We start from the raw sequence: 16960 nt of genomic DNA on the forward strand, positions 1-16960 counted from the left end.
CCGGAAACGCTTACTTTCCATGTTAGAGCTCATTTTATTACTTCTCTTCAAATCACATGAATCATGGAAAGGCAACACACAGCAACAGAAAGTACCAGCGTGACTTCAAACACTTTGTTACAATAAATGTTCAAAATGTCCTCCGTTAGCGAGGATACATGCATCCACCCTCCGTCGCATGGAATCCCTGATGCGCTGATGCAGCCCTGGAGAATGGCGTATTGTATCACAGCCGTCCACAGTACGAGCACAAAGAGTCTCTACATTGCGTAGACCAGAGATTTCAAATGCCCCCATAAATGAATGTCAAGAGGGTTGAGGTCAGCAGAGCGTGGAGACCATGGAATTGGTCCTCCTCTCCCAATCCATCAGTCACCGAATCTGTTGCAGGGAAGCCTACGAACACTTCGACTGAAGTGTGCAGAAGCGCCATCGTGCATGAACCACATGTTGTGTCGTACTTATAAAGGGACATGTTCTAGCAGCACAGGTAGAGTATCCCGTATGAAATCATGATCACGTGTTCCATTGAGGGTAGGTGGAAGAACATACTGACGAAACTAAAATGAGCTCTGTCATGGAAATTAAGCGTTTCCGGACACATGTCCACATAACATCTTTTCTTTATTTGTGTGTGAGGAATGTTTCCTGAAAGTTTGGCCGTACCTTTTTGTAACACCCTGTATATCAGCCTTGGACAAGGTCGTAGGACCTGTAGTACCTGAATTGCTCAGTAAAGTAACCATTTATGTTGACGATATGTTGATAGCCATATCAACTTGGGCAGAACACATCAGTATAATGGAAAAATGTATTTCAGAAATTTACAGAGTACAAAGTAACAGTAAATCTTAAAAAATCCAACTCTGCAAAGAAGAAGTAAAATTTTTAGGAGCAGCTTATGAATAGCGATGCCCTACTTGACCTGTTGAGAAAGAATAAGCCTTAGTTATGGGATGAGAGATGCCAGTACGGCATTACTAAAATTAAAAATGCATTAATATCAGCGAACACTGAGTCATGCTGACATGTCTAATGACTTTCGTTTAAGCACAGACGCCTCGTCTCAGGGCTGGGGGCATGATTGTTCCAGATACAAGAAAAAGAAGGAAAAACCATACCAAAAGTCATCACTTTAGCCAGAAGAACTTTATCAGAGGCGGAAACATAATATTACGTATCAGAACTGGAAAGTTTAGCAGTAATTTGGGCGTTCAAGACATCTGAGTATTTTCTTTGGAGTAAAAACACTAAAGTCTATTAGGATGACCAATCATTATTTTTTCACTTAACATGTAAGTTGGTGCACGGAAGACTAGCGAGATCCTGTTTGTACCTGCAAAATTCAATTTTGAAATAATATACATAAAGGGCACTCAGAATGTTATTACAGATGCATTATCCAGATTACCGTAGGGACAAGACGAGTTCAGTGAACTGAACACGATTCAGAAATGCGTACAGTATTGTGCAAAGTAGTACACATCAGTGAACTGAACACGATTCAGAAATGCGTACAGTATTGTGCAAAGTAGTACACAGGGATGTAAATACAAAAAATTTTGTAAACAAATGGGAATAATACAACAGCAAGACAACAGATGGAAGAAGGTAATAGAAAATATTAACCAGAATACAAACCACAAGGTAAGTAAATAGTATCAGTTACACAAAGGTGTTTTGTTCCACCGGAAGCACAAAACTTCTAACCATTGAGGTATAGGCCACCCTGGGAATATATCGACGAATTTATCAAAGACACACACGATGTATGGGACACTACGGAGTAACAAAATGTGCGGACAAGATTTACAAACTTTGTAACTTTCCTAATTTACGACGACGTGTTTTACAAATATCAAAAAAGTGTGCTATTTTCCAAAGAACAAAACCATCCAGTGTGTCAAAATTTACAGAACTACACCCCATACTAACCAGAGCTCCACTGGAAATGGTTGCTCTGGATATCGCAGGGCCATATCCTAGAGCAGAAGGTGGTGTCAAATACATAATAGCTGTTTATATTTTCACAAAATACATCAAACTTTATGCCATCAAAACCACTGTAGCCAGTAGCATCGTAAGGAAAATTGCAGGGGACAATTTACGAAGAGTGGGAAAACCGAAAGTCGTACTAACAGACAATGCAGCCCATTTCGTAGGACGAAAATTGAAAGAATTCATTAGTACACAGGGAATTAAACACATCTGGTAAGTTTTCCTCACTTAGAAGCAAGTCCCATGGAGAGGGTGTATAAAGAATTCAGTAGATTTATGAGGACTTATGCTCATAATAAACATTCACGATGGATTGAATACGTGACTCCATTTATGCCAATAGCAAACAATCTCGCACACTCTTCCACAGGTTTCACTCCTAATGAAATTATGTTTAAGACAAAGCAATCTGACGAATGGGATCTACCCATACCAAAATTACCTGCTAAAAGGTTAACTTAATAGGATAAAATCAAACATGCAGTAATTACACTAGAGAATTGAGCAGAATACAGAAAGAGAATATACAACAAAAAGTTAAAACGAGTTACACGTTCTTTCGAAGGGCAATGAGTTCTCTTGAGAACACATCCCAAGTCGCCAAAGATCGGTCAGTTACACCAAAAATGGCAATTACTATACTCAGGGTCCTATTTTATTGCAAAAATACCTTATCCAGGAACTTATAGGTTGGTATATGGAAGAACAGGGAGATACAAATGTCTCCACCCTCACAAAGACTTAAAAGCTTTTCACAACTAGTGACACATGTCACAGCAGTTTTCGTGTCATAAAATATATTTATACGTAATGTCATAGTTTTATACCTAAGAAATTTTATTATGTGTATTTTAAATGAATTGTGTATGAACTCAAGTAATTTTGTAAGCAAAGTTAAACATTGGTTTTGGTGGAAGGGAAAAAAAAAGAACACAGCTTCACGCGAAGCGAAATGAAAACTGGAACAGCGTACGACTCAGTTATGCGCGCTCAACAATGCATGTTTACGTCAGTACTAGGGAAGAGACATTGACCTTGTGCAAGCGCAACAGGCTAACTCGCAGCGCTACCAGCTACGTACACGAAGCTACACAACCGTCAAACTCAGTTTCAAAATAAATATTAACAGGTGACAATTATATTTTACTATCAGTGAACAAAAGAATATTATGTTATATCAATATGCAACGTTATGTCAACACTAAAATATATACATTATAAGTAACAGTAAGGGAAATTATTAACAACAAAACATGCAGGACGGGTTAGCTAACAAAAGGAAAAGATACGGTAGGAAATGTCGACATAACCATCTTAACATGCTAAATGAATAAAAGGAATACAAATGCAATTAAATATATAAACAAATAAGAATGAAATATGAAAAAGTGTGCAAACGAATGTGATGACCCAGTATACGCGTGGCCTGTGAGCTACGAAACAATTAGTTTTTAAGTTAGTTATAAGTTATTTTATGTTGCAGTGATCAGTGCATCGACAAGGCGCAGAAAAAGTGATTTACGACGGGTATTATAGGTACCAAATGGAAAAACGGGCCGCACCTCAAAGAAATGATTTAGTTATTAGTATGTCTATGTGTACATTTTGGTTATGAAGCAAATGAAGAATCACAATATACTTCGTTGCAGTGCCACTACAAAACATTTAACCATATCTACCGACTACAAAGTGCACACAAACACTGAGACATTTGACCTCAATAGAAGTAATCAATTCATGTTGCGTCACATGCGAATATAAACGACGACATTTCCAGATAATCGTAAAGAGGTAATCATGACGTAATGTAAATAATTTCCGTTACGAACACAAAGCTACACATGAACAATTATAAGCAACACAGTTATATATAGTACGTGTCGTTAATACGTTTCGGTTCCATGAAAATGCAGTTCCCTCATAAGTGATTTAAGAAAGGACAAATAGCATTTCCTTAGTAATCCATACCCCCCCCCCCCCCCCCCCCCCCAGGAACCATGGACCTTGCCGTTGGTGGGGAGGCTTGCGTGCCTCAGCGATACAGATGGCCGTACCGTAGGTGCAACCACAACGGAGGGGTATCTGTTGAGAGGCCAGACAAAGGTGTGGTTCCTGAAGAGGGGCAGCAGCCTTTTCAGTAGTTGCAAGGGCTGCTGTCTGGATGATTGACTGACCTGGCCTTGTAACAATAACCAAAACGGCCTTGCTGTGCTGGTACTGCAAACGGCTGAAAGCAAGGGGAAACTACAGCCGTAATTTTTCCCGAGGACATGCAGCTTTACTGTATGATTAAATGATGATGACGTCCTCGTGGGTAAAATATTCCGGAGGTAAAATAGTCCCCCATTCGGATCTCCGGGCGGGGACTACTCAAGAGGACGTAGTTATCAGGAGAAAGAAATCTGGCGTTCTACCGAGCGGAGCGTGGGATGTCAGATCCCTTAATCGGGAAGGTAGGTTAGAAAATTTAAAAAGGGAAATGGATAGGTTAAAGATGGATATAGTGGGAATTAGTGAAGTTCGGTGGCAGGAGGAACAAGACTTTTGGTCAGGTGACTACAGGGTTATAAATACAAAATCAAATAGGGGTAATGCAGGAGTAGGTTTAATAATGAATAAAAAAAATAGGAGTGCGGGTAAGCTACTACAAACAGCATAGTGAACACATTATTGTGGCCAAGATAGACACAAAGCCAATGCCTACTACAGTAGTACAAGTTTATATGCCAACTAGCTCTGCAGATGATGATAAATTGATGAAATGTATGATGAGATAAAAGAAATTATTCAGGTAGTGAAGGGAGACGAAAATTTAATAGTCATGGGTGACTGGAATTCTTCAGTAGGAAAAGGGAGAGAAGGAAACATAGTAGGTGATTATGGATTGGGGCTAAGAAATGAAAGAGGAAGCCGTCTGGTAGAATTTTGCACAGAGCACACTTGGTTCAAGAATCATAAAAGAAGGTTGTATACATGGAAGAATCCTGGAGATATTAAAAGGTATCAGATAGATTATATAATGGTAAGACAGAGATTTAGGAATCAGGTTTTAAATTGTAGGACATTTCCAGGGGCAGATGTGGACTCTGACCACAATCTATTGGTTATGACCTGTAGGTTAAAACTGAAGAAACTGCAAAAAGGTGGGAATTTAAGGACATGGGTTCTGGATAAGCTCAAAGAACCAGAGGTTGTACAGAGTTTCAAGGGGAGCATAAGGGAACAATTGACAGCAATGGGGGAAAGAAATACAGTAGAAGAAGAATGGGTAGCTCTGAGGGATGAAGTAGTGAAGGCAGCAGAGGATAAAGTAGGTAAAAAGACGAGGGCTGCTAGAAATCCTTGGGTAACAGAAGAAATATTGAATTTAATTGATGAAAGGAGAAAATATAAAAATGCAGTAAATGAAGCAGGCAAAAAGGAATACAAACGTCTCAAAAATGAGTTCGACAGGAAGAGCAAAATGGCTAAGCAGAGATGGCTAGAGGACAAATGTAAGGATGTAGAAGCTTATCTCACTAGGGGTAATATAGATACTCCCTACAGGAAAATTAAAGTGACCTTTGGAGAGAAGAGAACCACGTGTATGAATATCAAGAGCTCAGATGGCAACCCAGTTCTAAGCAAAGAAGGGAAGGCAGAAAGGTGGAAGGAGTATATAGAGGGTTTATACAAGGGCGATGTACTTGAGGACAATATTATGGAAATGGAAGAGGATGTAGATGAAGACGAAATGGGAGACCGATACTGCGTGAAGAGTTAGACAGAGCACTGAAAGACCTGAGTCGAAACAAGGCCCCCGGAGTAGACAACATTCCATTAGAACTACTGACGGCCTTGGGAGAGCCAGTCATGACAAAACTCTACCAGCTGGTGAGCAAGATGTATGAGACAGGTGAAATACCCTCAGACTTCAAGAAGAATATAATAATTCCAATCCCAAAGAAAGTAGGCGCTGACAGATGTGAAAATTACCGAACTATCAGTTTAATAAGCCACAGCTGCAAAATACTAACGCGAATTCTTTACAGACGAATGGAAAAACTGGTAGATGCGGACCTCGGGGAGGATCAGTTTGGATTCCGTAGAAATGTTGGAACACGTGAGGCAATACTGACCTTACGACTTATCTTAGAAGAAAGATTAAGAAAAGGCAAACCTACGTTTCTAGCATTTGTAGACTTAGAGAAAGCTTTTGACAATGTTGACTGGAATACTCTTTTTCAAATTCTAAAGATGGCAGGGGTAAAATACAGAGAGCGAAAGGCTATTTACAATTTGCACAGAAACCAGATGGCAGTTATTAGAGTCGAGGGGCATGAAAGGGAAGCAGTGGTTGGGAAAGGAGTGAGACAGGGTTGTAGCCTCTCCCCGATGTTATTCAATCTGTATATTGAGCAAGCAGTAAAGGAAACAAAAGAAAAATTTGGAGTAGGTATTAAAATTCATGGAGAAGAAGTAAACACTTTGAGGTTCGCTGATAACATTGTAATTCTGTCAGAGACAGCAAAGGACTTGGAAGAGCAGTTGAACGGAATGGAAAATGTCTTGAAAAGAGGATATAAGATGAACATCAACAAAAGCAAAACGAGGATAATGGAATGTAGTCAAATTAAATCGGGTGATGCTGAGGGAATTAGATTAGGAAATGAGACACTTTAAGTACACTCCTGGAAATGGAAAAAAGAACACATTGACACCGGTGTGTCAGACCCACCATACTTGCTCCGGACACTGCGAGAGGGCTGTACAAGCAATGATCACATGCACGGCACAGCGGACACACCAGGAACCGCGGTGTTGGCCGTCGAATGACGCTATCTGCGCAGCATTTGTGCACCGGCGCCGTCAGTGTCAGCCAGTTTGCCGTGGCATACGGAGCTCCATCGCAGTCTTTAACACTGGTAGCATGCCGCGACAGCGTGGACGTGAACCGTATGTGCAGTTGACGGACTTTGAGCGAGGGCGTATAGTGGGCATGCGGGAGGCCGCATGGACGTACCGCCGAATTGCTCAACACGTGGGGCGTGAGGTCTCCACAGTACATCGATGTTGTCGCCAGTGGTCGGCGGAAGGTGCACGTGCCCGTCGACCTGGGACCGGACCGCAGCGACGCACGGATGCACGCCAACACCGTAGGATCCTACGCAGTGCCGTAGGGGACCGCACCGCCACTTCCCAGCAAATTAGGGACACTGTTGCTCCTGGGGTATCGGCGAGGACTATTCGCAACCGTCTCCATGAAGCTGGGCTACGGTCCCGCACACCGTTAGGCCGTCTTCCTCTCACGCCCCAACATCGTGCAGCCCGCCTCCAGTGGTGTCGCGACAGGCGTGAATGGAGGGACGAATGGAGACGTGTCGTCTTCAGCGATGAGAGTCGCTTGTGCCTTGGTGCCAATGATGGTCGTATGCGTGTTTGGCGCCGTGCAGGTGAGCGCCACAATCAGGACTGCATACGACCGAATCACACAGGTCCAACACCCGGCAGCATGGTGTGGGGAGCGATCTCCTACACTGGCCGTACACCTCTGGTGGTCGTCGAGGGGACACTGAATAGTGCACGGTACATCCAAACCATCATCGAACCCATCGTTCTACCATTCCTAGACCGGCAAGGGAACTTGCTGTTCCAACAGGACAATGCACTTCCGCATGTATGCCGTGCCACCCAACGTGCTCTAGAAGGTGTAAGTCAACTACCCTGGCCAGCAAGATCTCCGGATCTGTCCCCCATTGAGCTTGTTTGGGACTGGATGCAGCGTCGTCTCACGCGGTCTGCACGTCCAGCATGAACGCTGGTCCAACTGAGGCGCCAGGTGGAAATGGCATGGCAAGCCGTTCCACAGGACTACATCCAGCATCTCTACGATCGTCTCCATGGGAGAATAGCAGCCTGCATTGCTGCGAAAGGTGGATATACACTGTACTAGTGCCGACATTGTGCATCCTCTGTTGCCTGTGTCTATGTGCATTTGGTTCTGTCAGTGTGACCATGTGATGTATCTGACCCCAGGAATGTGTCAATAAAGTTTCCCCTTCCTGGGACAATGAATTCACGGTGTTCTTATTTCAATTTCCAGGAGTGTAGTAAAGGAGTTTTGCTATTTAGGAAGTAAAATAACTGATGATGGTCGAAGTAGAGAGGATATAAAATGTAGACTGGCAATGGCAAGAAAAGCGTTCCTGAAGAAGAGAAATTTGTTAACTTCCAGTATAGATTTAAGTGTCAGGAAGTCGTTTCTGAAAGTATTTGTTTGGAGTGTAGCCATGTATGGAAGTGAAACATGGACGATAACTAGTTTGGACAAGAAGAGAATAGAAGCTTTCGAAATGTGGTGATACAGAAGAATGCTGAAGATTAGATGGGTAGATCACGTAACTAATGAGGAGGTATTGAATAGGATTGGGGAGAAGAGAAGTTTGTGGCACAACTTGACCAGAAGTAGGGATCGATTGGTAGGACATGTTCTAAGGCATCAAGGGATCACAAATTTAGCATTGGAGGGCAGCGTGGAGGGTAAAAATCGTAGAATGAGACCAAGGGATGAATACACTAAGCAGATTCAGAGGGATGTAGGTTGCAGTAGGTACTGGGAGATGAAGAACCTTGCACAGGATAGAGTAGCATGGAGAGCTGCATCAAACCAGTCTCAGGACTGAAGACAACAACAACAACAGTAATCCATAAACCGCTATAATACTATTCCTTTTTCCCTCCCCAACGCCAGCCGAAGTGGTCGAGTGAAGTGCGAACGCAGTAACACGTGGAGCAGGCGTTGATGTATTTCATTGGGGACATGTTGAAAAGGTGTGCCCTGGCTTGGACTCGAACCCGGGATCTCCTACTTACATAGCAGATGCTCTATCCATCTGATTCACCGAGGGCACGGAGGATAGTGCACCTGCAGGGAACTATACCTTGCACGCTCCCCGTGAGACCCACAATTCCAACATGTCCACACCAACTTCATTCGTAGTGCGCCTAATAGATGTTTGCCCATCATACTCATTACTTGTGAAAGATTCGTCTACCAAGTCCCGTACGAGTTCTGTCACACATAGTTAAAATATGGTTTCCGGCCATTGACCTTCTTGTGGGAAAGCACACTCTATGCCCAAACTCTTACAGGACTTGGTAGATTAATCTGCCACGAGTAATAAGTATGATGGGCAAACATCTATTAGGAGTACTACGAATGTGGTGGTGTGGACACTTGGGAATGTGGGCCCCACGGGGAGCAGTTAAGGGGTAAGTCCCTGCAGGCGGACTATCCTCTGTGCACTCGGTGGCTAAGATGGAAGGAGCTTCTGCCATGTAAGCCGGAGATCCCCGGTTCGAGTCCCGGTCGGGGCACACATTTTCAGCATGTCCCCAATGATGTACAGGAACGCCTGTTTGCAGTTAGGATTTCCATTCACTTATCATTGCATTTGTAGCAAAGCTGCATGGTCATCTATGGTAACTGTTCTTCCGGGAACAGATACTACCGTCACATATAGTTTACTTATAATACAATTTCCTACATATTTCTGTGCTACGAGGCATCAGTCACATCCTATTTGCACAATTAGAACAAAGAGGACCATTTCTATTTAGAAAAATCACAGATAACAAATGATTGAGACTTTCATTATCTTTTTTCATTCGTATTGTCTGAGATATAATTTATTACAAAATACAAAATTATGTCATTGTCAGTATTTATTATATTATTAACGGTGAAGTCCTTTTTATTAATATCACGAAAATACGATTAATGTTCATTCACATTCAACACACAATGCTGTCGTGAAAACCACTCAGAATAAAATAGAGCTGTGTACATTTCAGTCCCTAGTATTCAATCTGTACTTCGAAAAAGCAATGTTGGGATTAAAGGAAAGGTTGATGAACGGAATTAAAATTCAAGGTGAAAGGATATCAACCATACTTTTCGCTGACGACATTGCTATCCTGAGTGAAATTGAAGAAGAGTTACATGATCTCCTGAATGGAATGAACAGTCTAATGAGTACAGAATGCAGACTCAGAGTAAATCGAAGGAAGGCGAAAGTATGGGGAGTTACAGAAATGGGAAAAGGATAATGGTCACAAAGTAAATGAATTTAAGAAATTCTGCTATCTAGGCAGAAAGACTACTAGTGAAGGACGGAGCAAGGAGGACAGACTAGCAATGGCAAGGAGGGTTTTCCAGGTCGCGAGAAGTCTAGTAGTACCGTATTTTGTGGAAGAAATTTCTGGTAATGCATGTTTGGAGCACCATATTGTATTGTTGTGAAAGATCGACCGTGGAAAAACCAGAACAGAAGAGAATCGAAGCATGTGAGATGTGGTGCTACAGATTAATGCTGGAAATTAGGTAGCCTGATAGGGTATGGAATGAGGAGGTTCCGCGCAGAATCGGACAGGAAAGGAATATGTGGAAAACACTGGCGAGGGGAAGGTACAGGGTGACAGGATATGTACTAAGAGTAGAGAGAACGTCTTCTGTAGTACTAGAGATATGCAGAGGGTAACAACTGGAGAAAGGCTGAGATTGTTACTCACCCAGCAAATAATTGAGGACGTAGGTCGCAAGTGCTACTCCGAGATGTAGAGTTTGGCACAGGAGAGGAATTCTTGGGGGTCGTAGCAAACCACCCAGAACACTGATGACTCAAAAAAAAGTAAAAAAAAAACCTGACTGCATGTCTGTCTGTTTGCCTCTCTATATTCTGTAGAACGGATAGACGTATCAATCTAGAACGTGTGTCACATACTAAGGACTATAGTTAATGGGAGGTACAACTGTCGTAAACACCCAAATGAATGCAGTAAGGAGACGCAGCAATTTTATAACGAATTTTGACACTGGTAAACACACTCATTAAAGTAATAAGGTAGTTCTCCTTGATACAGTCTCAAGAAATTTGTCAATAAGAAAGATTTGACAGTTTAGGCAAAAGAAATAAAAACAGGAAATGGTTAGTTTTTAGTCATATCATACGAAAAACTTTTTTCCTGTTTTATTTATTATCCGACTTCGAACTGGGAATTACAACATTCTCAAAACTCTCTGAAGCCCTGAGACCGATACCTTGGTAATATCGATGTCTATAAAAAAACAAAAATCGTTAAAATCCATTATTCCTGGAATGGATGAATGTCTCTCTATATAATGAAATTTATACGGAGCACTATGTGCGCAACTGCCTATTTCGTAGTGGTTTTGTTGTTTAGAAACATTTTAATTACGGAATGGATGAACTTTCTACATAAATAATTAAATTTGCACGAAGCACACCATGCGTGAGGGGCTTTTTTTTAAGTAGAGGTTTCGTTATTTACAAAAAAATTTAATTACTATACAACTACTGTGAATTTTGTTAGGTAGACAGAATATGTCTTTTCATACTCATTCGTATGCCGTTTTGAAAAGTGACGTGCAATTGTTTTCAAATAAATATCTTTAATCAAGTGGCACTGCACGTAAATTATAGATGCCACTTGTTTACCTGTTCGTAATCATATGATCAGCAATAACTCGTACAAATAGTTCTTTCACACTAATATAGTCAGAATGAGAACTCAACCTACGATGATGGACTTGTTAAATGCAGAAAATGTGTCAGATCAAGCATCCGAGGGCCATTGACCATGGAAAGTAGGTGTACTTACCTCTGTAACAGGTGAGATAATGTCACCATCTGCGAATGAAGCTGTTGCCAAGATTTTTGTTATGATACTCGATCCTGTATGCAGATGTTCGAAGAATTAAAAGCCGCAAAAAGTACAGTAGGTAATGACATTTGTGCTGTGAATCAAAAGCAAGAGAGTGTCAGTACTGATATCAGTAAGACGACATGATTGCTAGGCTTTCCCGGCCACAGTCAGTAGACATAAATGTTTTCAGGGTATGTTAACGCGTCATCATGTATAAAACCACTGCTGCTGGAAATGAAATGTCGTGTGGCTAGGACCTCCCGTCATGTAGACCGTTCGCCTGGTGCAGGTCTTTCGATTTGACGTCACTTCGGCGACCTGCGCGTCGATAGGGATGAAATGATGATGATTAGGACAACGCAACACCCAGTCCCTGAGCGGAGAAAATCTCCGACCCAGACGGGAATCGAACCCGGGCCCTTAGTATTGACAGTCTGTCACGCTGACCACTCAGCTAACGGGGGAGGACACTGCTGCTGGAGAAAAGCCAACATTTCGGGCACGGTTACAGCTGCCGAGATGTTTTTTTTTTTTTTTTCTCCAGCAGAAGTAGTTTCATACATTATGACGCGGTAACATACCCAGAAAATTTTTATGTCAAGTTGACATGATTTTAGTACCACGAAACACAATAAGGCAGCCTGACTAAACTAGCGAATAAGTGAAAAGTCAAATTCAACAATTAAAAGCTGATTTTGCCAGTCACGTGAATATAGTGTTACAGACCGACCTAAAGAGCATAATAACTGAAACATCACGAATGCTGAAAACAATGAAGGATATCCTTGAATCGGTAAAATACAACTGGAACAATATATAAATCGACACTTGATCATGTATCCACAGAAGTAATGGACCCTTCTGGCCTGAAAAGAAGGTAATTAGTTTCTGAGACAGAAAGATGATTTGATTAGAGCCAGAGCTGAAAGTGGCGAGACAAGAAAACTATATGAACAGATAAGTACTTCATTGCATTCAATAAAAAGCGATGTAGGACAAATACATAAGACACTGACAAAAGAGTGGCATCAGTGGAGAAACAGTTTCCAAACTCTGTTCAGTATGCATATACATAAAATAGGAGACAAATTGGAATGTGAAGGAATAAGAGATGGAACATCCACTGTAATTACGACCAGTGATGTCTGTCAAAGTCCAGTGACTCTTCTAAATATGTTTACTGACGAAGTATGTGGTAGATATAGATTACCAGAGAACCTTACAAACAGGAATATGGAGCAGAATCAACTGTTTCTGATACTTTGCTAGAAGAAGGCCTAGAAGGCTTTCATTCCAGAAAATAAAAAAGTATACCCGATCAACGTTATTAAATCTGTCAAAAATAAATTATCTATAACATGGTCTGACTAACAAAAAATATGATTTGTCACCAGATTTGCACGATGGGAGACAACACTGTGGGCAACAGAACCACAGATTCCAATCACGGAAATGAATAGTCTGAGAGCGCCTTCATGACGAAATACTTGTCCAAATGTATATAAGAGAAACAGTGCTAAGAACTTTTTAATTGAGTATACTATAATTTAGGCGAAGATTATCGAGAGATGTTTAAATAAAACTCGTTTCCGAGACAAACAAGTATCACACAGTAATGTATTACACATGCCTAAAAGGAAACTACCAATCGATATCAGAGAGAAACTAGTACAATCTCCAAAATCTACTTTGGAATATTTTTGCCCATTCTAGATTTGACTGACTTAATAAATGAGGAGGACAGAGCTAACGATGAAAACAATAACAAGCCTGAAATCCAGCATCACAGTAACGATAGCAAGCAACAGTGCTCATGGTGGATTTGTTGCTTCGTCATAGACTCCTCAAATGTTGAAAGGTTGACAGCCCAATGGTAGTTCTAAGAACTATAAAAGAAGGAGGGGAGCCTATGAGAGGTATAATCCTGTCTATGAACCCAATGAAACATATCTATGAATAACCAGTTAAGTAATAATCAGTGTTATTGCAGTCCATGGAATCAACCACAGTTTGATGTGAATCATGATGATTATAGTAATTAGTGGCATCCTAATCGAAGAATTTAGAGTCGCTTTAGTGTGAACAATACTTAGTAGCACCTAAAAACTCAGTCAAATCATTTTGTTGAACCGAAGAGGAGAAATCCAAACTCCACAGTCAACATTGCTGAGGCACAACCTGCATCCGTCAGTCTATGTCACTGTACTCAGCCACATTAAACCACCGAATTATGGTCATGAGATGGGGTGAGTACAATACAGACGTAAACCTGTTGAGATATAACGATAATACTTATATCCATGATGATTTGTTAGACAGATATCATCAATGTTCAGAGGGAATTGAAGACGTTGTATGAGCTTGTTTTGTAGGAACTATTCGAATTGTTATTTTATTTGAAACTGAGCTGAGCGTAATGTGATTGCACCTACCATACTTAATTAAATTAGTAATGTTCCAAAATTTCTATTAATCTGTCCACAACAAGTACGTAACATCACCAATTTAAAAAAAAACAATCCAATTTTACTTGATAAGAAATAAAATTCTTAGGTCACATAAGATCGCCTCAAAACCAGATCCAAACAAAATGGAGGCAATTGCTAATTTTTCATACCCACGGACGAAAAAACAACTCAAGAGTTTCGTTGGGTTAGTATCCTTTTTTTCGAAGATTTCTTACGACGTATCAGCTTAAAAGCAAGGCGTTAATGAGCTAGTTGAAGGGAAATGCACAGTGGTGCTGAACATCGCAGTGCAGGGAAGTCTTCGACAATATCAAGGAGGCACTCTTTAATGCACCGATTCGCCATCAGCCGGATATGTCAAAGGATTTATTCATTGCATCAGACGCCTCAAATCATGGAATCGGGGGATGCCTGTTTCAAATTGAACAAATAGATGATGAACTGGAAGTCAAAATGATCGGATTTGCCAGTGGAACACAAAGCAAATATGAACGCTTCTACGCAGTGACCAAGCTTGAGGCACTCATTGTAGTATTTGCTTTTACAAAATTCCGATACTGTGTATATGGGAAGCACCTTAACGTCCTGTGTGATCATTAGGCTTTGAGCTTCATGTTACCTTGTAATTTACTTCATGGACATTTAGCTTAATGGACTATAGCTCTACAAGAATATGACTCTGCAATCACTCACGTTCGTGGACCTGATAATGTCGTTGCTGACGCATTATCCAGGCTACGGCAAGGTTTACCAGAGTCTGCAGCCTTAGTTGAGAACTACAGAGTATAAGATCTTGCTGGTAAAGGACAAAGCTTATAGGAAAAAAGTATCTAGCGTTGTGGAAAAAACGGTAGCAACGCCAAGAAAGTAATCTGATCTGGAAGAACATTAAAGACGTACTGCGTCAGCAAAGTGACAGTGCTTTCCACCAGTATTATCAGTTAAGCAACGATATTCTGTTTTACAACTCAGACAATCGTAACAGTAATTGCCGATTATGTACTCCATCAGACCAGAATGAAGACCTAATTTGGTTAACACATCGAGCATGGGGGATTTCGGCAATATCAAATGTACAATGAAGATTAATGTCACTATCCGAACTTTGAAAAAAAGTACCAGAACTTATAAGAAGGTGTAAGGTATGCCAGAAAGTGAGACCCAGCAATGTATGCAGGGACACTGAATTATATCCCATTATTGCACGACGCCCGCGACAGATCGCAGCTTTCGACATTGCAGGACTCCCACCAATTGCTAGAGGCGAGCTGAAATATATCCTAACACTTTATGATTTGTTTACTAAATTTTTAAAGATGTATCCACTCCGAACGTCAACAGCAGTGCTGGGAAAAGGTTAACAAATGGTTATATCAAGTTTGTCAGATGCTCATCTACTGTGATAACTGATAATGCTACATATTTCACTGGAGAGAGGTGGAAGGATCTTATGGAAGAACATATGGAAGGACATATGTCTTGATTTCACGGTTTCTCCCAGCAGTAATCGGAGATAACTTTTAGAGAGCTAAACCGGTTCATACGCAGCTATGCCCACAATAAGCAATCTTAATGGGTAGAATACGTAAATCGTTTTATGGAAATCTACAGTAATTTATCACACATATCAGCTGGTTTTACACTATGTGAACTAATGAACGAAAAGGAGAAACAAGTAAATGAATGTAGGAAAAGTATACCCCAATGCTATACCGAAAATCCAAGACGAAAAAATAAAACATCAAGAGGAACGGGATATGGCAGTGGGACGTTAATTCTATTTGAACTGTAAATTACTTGACCTTTAATATAAAGGGAGTGAAGGACTTGACCCATACAACGACCATTTCATTTCAACATATTTATTTGCATCATACATAAAGCATTAAGAAAATTACAATCATAATCAGATAATCAGAAACGTCATTCAGGCAAACCTTTCAAACTGCTTGTTCTATAAATCCACAAATGAATTAATCTCCTTTAAATCATTTAAAAACCAGCCACTTAGGCCTATTTTACAAACTGATTGCTATATGAAACCACAAGCGAAATAATCTCTTTGCAAATATTAAAAAAAGAAGCCACTCGGGCCAAGAAAATCGTTTAAAATAAACCTTAAATCAAATAACCAGAAATCACTTATAATTGGCACATACATAGAAAACCCCCCTCCTGGGCAAGATATTACCAAACAACTTTACTAGTTTATAGAGAGTTTCATAAATAATAACCCAGATATTTCCCCATCAAAACTGACATACCCCACTAAGGCTGAATTGCACCGCAATTTTGAAAACTGTTGCAATTAAGACTTATTCTTCTAGAAATGTCTCAAAATTCGTAACGCAAATATTTAAAACACCTAACCCATGGCAACCTTGCAGAGCCACCACAAGTTTTAGAAAACTGCAGCTTGTACAATAACTGAGGCCCGGGATTGTTTGGCCGCGACTTGGCCACGGAAGGAGGAGGCGACTGAGTACTTATCTTCGAAATGAGATGTGGACTCCGTTTGTACTTTCACCCCTTCCAGAACACCGAAATTGAAACCAAAGAGCACACGCAAGCTCTGTACTTCTGTGGCCCACTGCTTCCGATCTCTGAAACATAAATCATAAGTGACAACAGGGAAGCAAACAACCCTTCCTTCACCTTAATACTCAAACTTATACAGAAAGCTACTTCGATAAAATAATAAAACTGATTTCATTCCTTTACGCCGAACCACGCACACGAATGATACAAACGGAACTGTCTCATTAAAACCCGATCATCCCATGGAGCAC

The sequence above is a fragment of the Schistocerca gregaria genome, chromosome 5 (assembly GCF_023897955.1).
Source record: "Schistocerca gregaria isolate iqSchGreg1 chromosome 5, iqSchGreg1.2, whole genome shotgun sequence".
Lineage (NCBI taxonomy): Eukaryota > Metazoa > Arthropoda > Insecta > Orthoptera > Acrididae > Schistocerca > Schistocerca gregaria.